We start from the raw sequence: 9,387 nt of genomic DNA on the forward strand, positions 1-9,387 counted from the left end.
ACTAATTTTACATTTGCAGAGTGAAAACCATATGTCTGTTTCTGTGCATTTCTGCAATTGCACTTTTTCATTCATAAAGATGAGAAATTGCTTCTTTTATGCAATCTGCTGCTATTCAGATAGCAAAACACTGTGATGTCTGGTAGCAGGCTTGCTGTTTTTGGCTTTAGGAGGGGTGGTTTTTTTTTTCCCCTCTTCCTGTGAGAGGAAAGCTTTTCCCAAAGGATTTAAGCAATTTCATAAAACAAATGTAAAAACAAAGACACTTTTGTTTAAGGACTGAAGGTTTTGTTTTGTTTTAAGGGGGATGGAGAGGGAAGGAAGAGAGAAATGACACTGATCATCTTTCAATAAACAGGGGAAAAAAAGCTGATATCTCATTCCTAAAATAGAGACTTTGTGATAGCACAAATTTGCTATAATAAAACGGTAATTAGAAAAAAATCAAGTTATGATTTTTTTCTAAATATACAATCTTGTTTATTATAGTCACAAGTGAACACCTCAAACCATTATAGCAAAGATCAGAGGAGAACAACATTTTCTTTCCAAATTCAGGTGGTTACACTGTGCATTCCTATATGCTCTGCTTCATTAAAGTCAGTTTCTCTTTTCCTTGACAGTCTATCAAACAGGAAAAAGAGAGAAAAACAGACCTGAAATGCCTGTCTTTAAATACAGAAAGATTTGGGACATAAGCTTCAGAAGTTCTAGCTGAAGTGTAACTTAATATGCAACATTTCATTTACTGAAATAGGACCCAATACTACAACGTGAGTAACCCCCTGAATGTGCACAGCAAACATTGCAAGATGGGGACAACAACAAGAAGAAAAAAAAGGAAAAACGAATTACATCTGAAATCTTTCAGCAAAGCATTTGTGGAGGTCTTGCAGGAATCTGAGTGAGCGAGCAGACCTTCACATCTGCAAAATATTCCCCAAGCATTTATACAAACACATTGCAGAAATATCATGTGTCACAGAATGTGGATTCTAGTTTCTGATTAGCAGATATTAATTAATAGAATTAACTGATTTATAACTAAGTCCCTACATGTTGTATCAAGTTTTATTACATACAGAGAAGTCCAACAGCCACAAGTGATCTTCAGTGAGAAAATAACATCTAAATGGAGCAGAAGCAATCCATGAAGTCCTGTTCACACTGCCTAGCATTTAAATTAATTCACTCACTGCAATTATCATTCAACATCCAAAACTAACACACAAGAACACAACAGCAATATACTTCAGTGATATCACAGCTCAGAAAGGCAAAATAACGTAGATAATAAGAATTTTGCAATTAAATACAACATGCAAGTGGAGTCTATCACATTTTAACTACTTGTACTTACATGACTAATTTACAAATATTAGTATTAAATTCGATTTTTTTTCTAAATGTAGTCTTGCAGTACACACATGCATGGGAAATGACAAGATGTTCTTTTAACTAAGAGATTAAAAACAAGTCTAAAACCGTTGGGGGTGGACAGGATGAGAAATAACATTCTGTCACATAGATCACAGCAACATTCCTTTTATATATATAAAATAGAGTACAAATAAAACATATATTATCATCTCCAAAGTGCTCTACCCAACCATTACTTAAATCAGTCTCCTCCATCCTAGTTTAAGCTGCATATATATATACACATATATGCACGTACACACACAACAAAGTTTCATTTCTAGTGGCCCCCTACCTCCCAAATGGTAACATGCACAGATTAACTTGTCAAATAGAGAAAGACAACATACAAAGGTCATTACAAATCCAAAGGTCTGGGTACACTCACAAATTTGGGTAGTTATTTAAAACAGATTTGTCTAATACTGCAAAGAGGTATTGGACAAAGAGGAGGACACTGCTACCAATGGTTCTTTCACATGAGAAGCACACTCACACCTAAACGGTTCTCCTGCAGTTTGCTCTAAGGTTCTGCTTTGTTCCTTCCTCACGGTAACCTCTCCTCATTCAAAATGTGCTTTTTCCGAACCAGCTAATAGATATCCCACAGTTACATCACAGCAATGAATAAAACATGAGCTTTTCAACTGAATTTGGACACGAGTTAATGTGCATACTGACTTAATGTGTAATATATAAGCATTTCTCCCTCATTCCCCTGTTCACCAGTTTGTTCATTCACAGTCTTTCCATAATTATAATTTTGTCAATCACATTTTCTCTCTTGTATTCTTTCACATGTGCATGTTCCAGGTTTCACCTCTGTCTCTTACACCACTTACTCCATTTCTCTGCTTCCCAGTCTGACCATGCTCACTACAGTTCCTTGACCTATTAACAAGAAGACTATTCCTTTCCACTTGCTTGAGCTGCAGACAATACTGGATGCTGCTGTTATCTTCCCTGTCCAATAAAGTCTTAAAACATTTCCTCCCATTTCTTAATGCAGACTTGTAAGACCTCAAATTGTAACAGGAAATTATGTGAGTGATTTTGTTTGTAAAGAACACAGTAAAGCATCAGGAGACAAGTGCTCTGCTCTCGGATTTGCTAAAGACTGTTTGAATTTAGGTTGAATCTCTCCTTTGTAAATCCAAAATAAAACTTTTCCATGTCATCCATTAATATTTGGAACTTGAAGGCTGTCAAGTGCAAGACACTATACAAATGCAAAGCACAGCCCTAATCTCATCTTTTTTAATGATACACCCAACACTCATATAAAAGAGCAACAGGAGCAAATGAAAAAAAATCACAATAAGTGAATAGCCTAATAATACATGCTAAAAGCTACCAAGGCAATAAATTCAATTTTCCCTGGGATTGTTAAATTATTCTTTTGATAGCTCAACGCAATCTCTTCACATTTATTTCCTATGGGGGATGCTGACACATTGAGCTCATTACACAGCTCCTCGTTAAAGAAAAAACACACATGCATTTAAAGTAAACACCTAAAATTTAATAGTTTAGATTTTTAATAACCTATACCGGAAAGGAGTTTGCAACTGCATTATTTCTAAGGGAATTAGACACCTGCCTTATAAATTCAAAACAAACAGACATAAAGCAATATCAAGACACTGATCTTGCTTTGATGTATACACACACTCCAAGCATCTTACTTTTTTAACGATTCTTAAGATACGTCCACACAGATGACATACATTCTTTGTCTTCTTTTTTGAAGAGTCAACTTGAAACTTCCAGAAGTTTTACTGTGCATACAAAGCCCAACTTATAAATGGACAGACCCTGATGCTATAGCAAAGATCAAATTAAGTCAACACTGTGGAGCCTTCAAACCACATACACCATCATTATATTTTCTGGTTTTATATATATTGTGTGTATATATATATTTTTTTATATATATATTTATATTATATGCCTCTTCAGTGTGTACCAGACAAGTCTTCAGAGTTACTACAGAAAGTATCTGAACTGGCATATCTCATACCTCAAACTGTTCCCAGCAGTCAGGTTGTGTTGGCCTTTGTATAGCTCAGCACCAACACCTATAGGGTCAGGTACCACATCAGCAAAACACAAAGCTATAGACAAGTGCACGTCCTCCTGGTTGGGAGCCCCCACCCTGGGTCTTCAGCAGTCCTGCACTTCACCTACCGTGCAAGGCTCTGCCTGAGTCCCTTCCCAGGTGAAGCCTCCCTATTCCTGTTTCCAGGAGCACGGTCCTGAAACAAGGAGATGCAGCCACTGCCACGGAGCACTCCTAAGACCAGAGAGCATGAAATCAGGCAGAGGATGGATATGGACACACACTCATCAGGAAAGTATAATCCTTTTATTTATTTATAGGTTCAAGTCAGCCACCCTGACCTCCAGCCTGCACGTCCATTTATGTATTTTCTGTGCCACACAGATTAATTTGTGGTTATCTTTAATATTTTATGAGTTATACTTGATTCCACTCCATTATACACTAAAATAGAAAAAGCAGCAACTACTAATGCCGTAGATGAGGGTTTTACTTTTTATAAATTCCATTCACCATCAAGTGACTGGACACATGTACTCCCCAAAAATAAATATTTTTGCTCATCACATCTCCTTCACAGAAGCATTTTCTATTTCTGTTGATTAGCAGTGAAGATCAAAGCATAAAAGTTATGGTAGCTTGAGTTACCCAAATGGCCCATTTTCTTAACAGTCACATGCAAACTTGTACACAAACCAGGACTTAAGAGAGGCTGGGAGGGCATCTAAAATCTGACAGTTACGAAACTCATTTTGATTTCCTATGTACAATATTCTAACATTCATTCAACAAGTCATAAAATCATTCTCCTGCATGTCAAGTTTTGAATCCAAAATTACAGATGAGCCTTCAGTTTACAACCCTTTCTCTTCTCCAAGAATTTGCCCGAGGGAATTTAAAAGCAGCTGCTATCTTCCTCTCTGGTACAAAAGCCATTGCAGCTTAAGTTTTGGTCTCTCGTCTAACTCCAGACTGCTTACAACCCATCATCCTTGTAGCCTGGATGTCCCTGTACATGTTCTACTAGAATTTAATATTTTCTGTACACAAGTGACCGGAACAATGTACAGTATTTGACATGAAGTCTCCCTAATGCCTTGCATAACAACTTGTCTATCACAGAGGATCACATTTGCTTTCATTTCATGCTCACTATCAGAGTCATCCCTGTTTGACTACGGCATTCAGGTCTTTTCCTCCAGGCCTGTTTTAAAGGATGACCTGCCAACTGATAGCAGATGTGTGGTTAATAATCACACAGCAGATAACTTTGGTTTTAGAGCTATTTAACTTCCTCTCACTCCTATTGCTTCAGTCATCACAGACATTCAGTTCTTCTGTGCAATAATCCAACCCTGCTCAGCGCTGACTGTTTCCTAACTTTGCTTCATCAGCAAATGTCCTTTGCATGTAGTTATCTCAGCCAGTGCAGTAGAGTAAAAGACCAGCCCCGATCCACAGCAATAATTCCTTTATTCACGCAGACAGAGTCACAATGTCTCCTTCAGGTTGGTCTTCCAAGCCACCTCACCATTCTTTAGCCAAGCCCCATACTTTCAATTTAGTCATTTTCGGTGCTGCGCCATGGTGTACATGCATGGAACTGAAGCCCTCTGCTCCTTTTGTCTAGGACGCTCAGTATTTAACCAGTAATAACGTGACTTTAGTCTTCCATGACCTAATTGTGGCAAATCCATGATGCATTTTATCCCATTTTCCACTTATCTTTGTATACTTAATTACTTTTTCCATTCCAAATTTGTTATAAATCCTTGAATACTATTAAGACCCAAGTAAAACGCGTGAAGATTTCATTCTCCTTTTAAAATAAATACAAGTACACTACTTTTGCTATATTGCTACATGCAACTTCACAGGTAACAATCAGTCCTTTTTAACCTGGCTCCAGTGTCCTGCACCAAGTCTTTCAGACCCCTAAAGCAAAGACCTTTTTCTTCCCTAGCTTGACTGTGTTAAATCCGAAAGCAGGCATAAGGCATTTATTCTGGTAATTTCTGTTTGGCACTCTTTCTCCCATGTTCAAATCCTCATCCCTATCTAAAACTGGTTATAACTGCTGATTTTGGAGGCATTAGACGTATTTTTAAACTATAGTCTGGTCCTCACAACATCATAGCCAAGTTCTCTTCTTTTTATTTTTTTCCCCTCTTCATCTTAAATTTCCTGATGCTCTAGCTTTTGGCAATTCACATGCTATCCCTGCAGTTTCTGCTCTCCAACGATCAATCCCCTCCTTTGCTTCATTCCTTACAGGTTTTCCGGTAACCTGCAGTATCTTACTCTCACAGCAAGGTCCGCAGCCCCACTTGGCAAGCTTTTCCTCCTCCTTAAAATGCAGTTTCCAAGCAGCTGTTGTACCTTCCACTTAAGACAGTCCAAGCCTTTTTTTTAACCTCTCCTACAAGCCTTCAGCCGTGTGGACTTCACAAACTAGTTCCTCTAAGTTCTCAGAACTTGCCCTGCTAAAATAAAACTTCCTTGAAATAAAAGCACTTTGTAACTGATGTATACTTACCCTTCGGTTTAATTTAAAATAATTAACTTGTGGCTAATCAAGACATGTGCTTAAGGCCTTGTGGAATAGAGCCGTAATCTAGCAGTGGAAAGCAAGACCCAGTGTCAGCCACGGAGAGACCAGAGACATTCCTTACCCAGAGTTCAAAGATACACCCTCTAGTTCTGGGCAGGCTGTAAACATGAGCCTTCATTTACTTGCATTCCACTACAATTAATGGCCAAAATCTACCCTATGATATTTTAGTGTACTGATTTCCAATCTCATTATGTCACCATTGGGAAACATACTTACAAAAGCACATTTGAGAAACATCTTCCCTTTGTACACTAGCACGGTATCGCAAATGCACTCTGTAGCTCTGAGCAATTAGAACACATTTGCAAGGCTATGTTCTATAATTTGACTCAGTTTTGCCTCCCTAAATCAATGTTAGCCCTCCAGATTTTGGAGTATAACATGAACTTTTAAGAGAAAACCACCTCCCAGTCACTGGAAGACTGTGCCCATATGAAGTGCCTCCAGCAACAATTTGAGATCTGACGTCTCTGCTGCGTGCACAAGCCTACAAGGAGCAGGGAAGGAGGGTGCTGATGGCCAAGTGCTACAGCAAGACACGGAAAGAACCGCTCTGGGAAAGTGACAGCGAATGATCTCCGCATGAATCTAGAAAACACTACTTCCCTCTTAACTTTAGCTTGTACTACAATTTTCTTAATGTGGTTGCACCAGCATCAGGGCAGTCTAGGCCTTCTGTGCAACAGAGTGAACTTGCTGGCATAAGCTGCGAGTTCCATCGAGGCAGTAAATCACGCTAACCACCACATTCCTGGTATACCTGCATCTACACTGTGGCACACAGGCACCTGCCTGCTACCTCCTGCCCGCAGAGGGGAAACTCAGTACCGCAGCATGAAATATCAACTGACATGGTAAGTTACTAACCCACATAAAACAGAGGTCCTGGCAGGGCACACAGCTCTGTCAACTCCAACAGCCCCACATCACGGCAAGGGCTGCCTACCATCTCTGAAGGACTAACAGTGGTCTCTGTGCCCACCTCCCTTGGCCACCATCACCAGCAGGTACATCTCCCAGCGAGGACATTCCCACTGCTGGTACCTCCTACTCTCATGACTAGCTCTAGACAGTCTGACTAGCTTGAGCCCAGCCCCTGCAGAAGCGGCGTGTTCAGCCACCCTCTGAACCGAGGAGCACGGCACTGGACGCTTTGATAAAGCAATTCATTGTTAGTCGCGCAAGAGGAAATAATGCGCTACCTTTTACTCCAGAAGTGCTTAATAGTGTTTTATCTTGTTAATTCTAGGTCAGTTGAGCGCATGTGTGGTATGGATTACATTGACCCTTTTAGAGCTCTCAACATTTTTAAGTAAGTAGGACACTTAACGTTAGACACAAACCAAGCTGCACACCCCCAGTACACCGCGCACCAAGATTACCAGGAGGCTTTACAGGCAAAACCAAGGACAAGTTGCTTCATGAAGCACGGCCCTTATGGCACATAAGAACAAGCGTGAAATGAATTATAAATGCCAAATCTGACCCAGTATCATATTAAATCAATATCAGCATTTTACAAAAAAAAGAGGTTGAACTTTTGGTTTGCAAAGCCACCCAACACATCAGTGGCAGATTTACAAACAGAGCAAGTATTTACAGGTAAGTGATAAAAAGGTCTACATTAAAGATAAAAGTTGTCTTGCTGCTTACAAAACACACCGCCATTGTCATTTTAAGCACAAAGGAGATGTTTCATCCTTAAATATCTGAACACAGTAACTGCAGACTTTAAATACAAGCAAGGATCAACACGCAAATGACCGTAAAATTCAAGTTTAAAAAAGTGAATACTGTGATTCACTGTAGATGGTAATTTGCCAGTGCCAGGTCTTTGAAAGTTGCAACCTTCTTCTCTGCCATATAAGCTGCCATATATATTGGATCCTAGGACACATATAATTCCATTGCTTTCCCTTCTTTTCACATATGCCTTGTATAAGTAAGGGTAGAAGAAGGAAAAAAAGTAGACATTTAAGTAAATTACCTTTTGGATAAACCTCCTCCCTCGCCAGCTAAAGTTTTCTTTAGGTCAGATTAGCACTTTGAAATGAAACCAGGCGCCGGCAGGCCCGGTTTCAGGCGGTGTTGTGACAGATGCGGAGCAGACCCCGAGGAGGGCGAGCGCCGACCCGGGGGAGGCGGCCATGTGCTCAGCCCCGCATCCCCCCGAAAGGGCATCCCGGGGAGGAAGTTCACACTTCGCACCGACTCGGGGAAATAACTCGGAGGAGTTGAACAGCTATTACTTCCAGCGGCTTTCTCCTGGGCCATATGTTTTCCCCTGACATTATCGAGGAATTTCAGAGGAGCCAAACTGCTTCGCCCGCCCCGCCGCGGACCCGCTCGCAGGCTGGGGGCCGGAACGGCCGCCCCCACAGGCAGGGGACGAAGCCGGCTCGGCCCCGTTTCTACGCGGGGCACCTACCGCTCGGGGGCTGCTCTCTGTCAACAGATAGAGCCGCCTGCCCCGCCGACCCCCGGCGGTAGGGCAGGGCAGGGCTGGGCAGGGCGGCTCCTGCCGCAGCGCCCGGCGGGGCCGAGCCCCCCACCCGTCCCCAGGGCAGCGCGGTGCCGCCGGCCCCGCACCCCGCCCGCGCTGCCGGCCCCCTCGCCAGACGCTTGCCAGGGCCGGTGGTGGGGGGTCCCGCCCGCCGCCGCTCCCCGGGGCCACCCCCAGCAAGCGGGGGAACCGCTGCGGGACGGCGCCGCGCTCAGCCCCGGGCCCCACCACGCACAGAGCAGCGGCCCGACCCGGCGCCGCGCCTCGCCGCCGCCCTTACCGTCCTCGCCAGCGCGGCGCGGGAGCCTCCCGGAGAGGAGCGAGGCGAAGCCGCGGGGAAGAGCAGGGAGCCGGGGCCGAGAACGCCGCCGCCGCGAGGAGGAGGAGGAGGAGGAGGAGATGGGCGGGCAGAGGATCGGCGGCGGAGGGGAGGAGACGGGGGGCGGGGGAGCCGAGCGGCTGGCAGCCACCCGCCCGCCGCACAGCCGGCGCTTCCTCCCGACACGCCGCCGAGCCGGGCCGGGCGCGGGGGCCGGAGCGTGGGGCCCGCCCAGCGCCGCCGGGCCCGGCTGGCGGGGCGGGATCGCCCCTTCCCCTGCCTGCGCTGCACAAAGGGGACCCGCCGCTGCCGCCTTTGTTCGGCCGAGCGGCGCCCGGGAGGGGAGAGCGGCGGGGTGACAAGTTAGGCGCTTCTCCCAGCCGGAGGTTATTCCTCCGGCCCTGGCAGACGCGGGGTAACTTCACTGAAGTTAATTTGGGTCTGTGATGAAAACCCCCTCCACCTGTGCCAAA

The 9,387-nt window shown here is 43.9% G+C and overlaps 1 protein-coding gene across 4 annotated transcripts in view; it reads right to left on the reverse strand.

Annotated features, from left to right (window-relative positions):
• The window catches only part of FAM110B (family with sequence similarity 110 member B), a 156,131-nt gene extending 147,036 nt beyond the window's left edge, over nucleotides 1-9,095 (reverse strand). For 2 of the 4 annotated variants that reach the window (XR_012833818.1, XM_075744050.1), the window contains exon 1: nucleotides 8,876-9,090. The gene's annotated coding sequence lies outside the window, so the exon portion shown is untranslated. Of the gene's footprint in view, nucleotides 1-8,875 lie in introns of all 4 variants that reach the window. The other 2 variants (XM_075744047.1, XM_075744046.1) reach the window with 2 other exon arrangements.
• Between the last annotated feature and the right edge of the window lie 292 nt (nucleotides 9,096-9,387).

This window comes from Balearica regulorum, chromosome 2 (genome assembly GCF_011004875.1).
Source record: "Balearica regulorum gibbericeps isolate bBalReg1 chromosome 2, bBalReg1.pri, whole genome shotgun sequence".
Classification (NCBI taxonomy): domain Eukaryota; kingdom Metazoa; phylum Chordata; class Aves; order Gruiformes; family Gruidae; genus Balearica; species Balearica regulorum.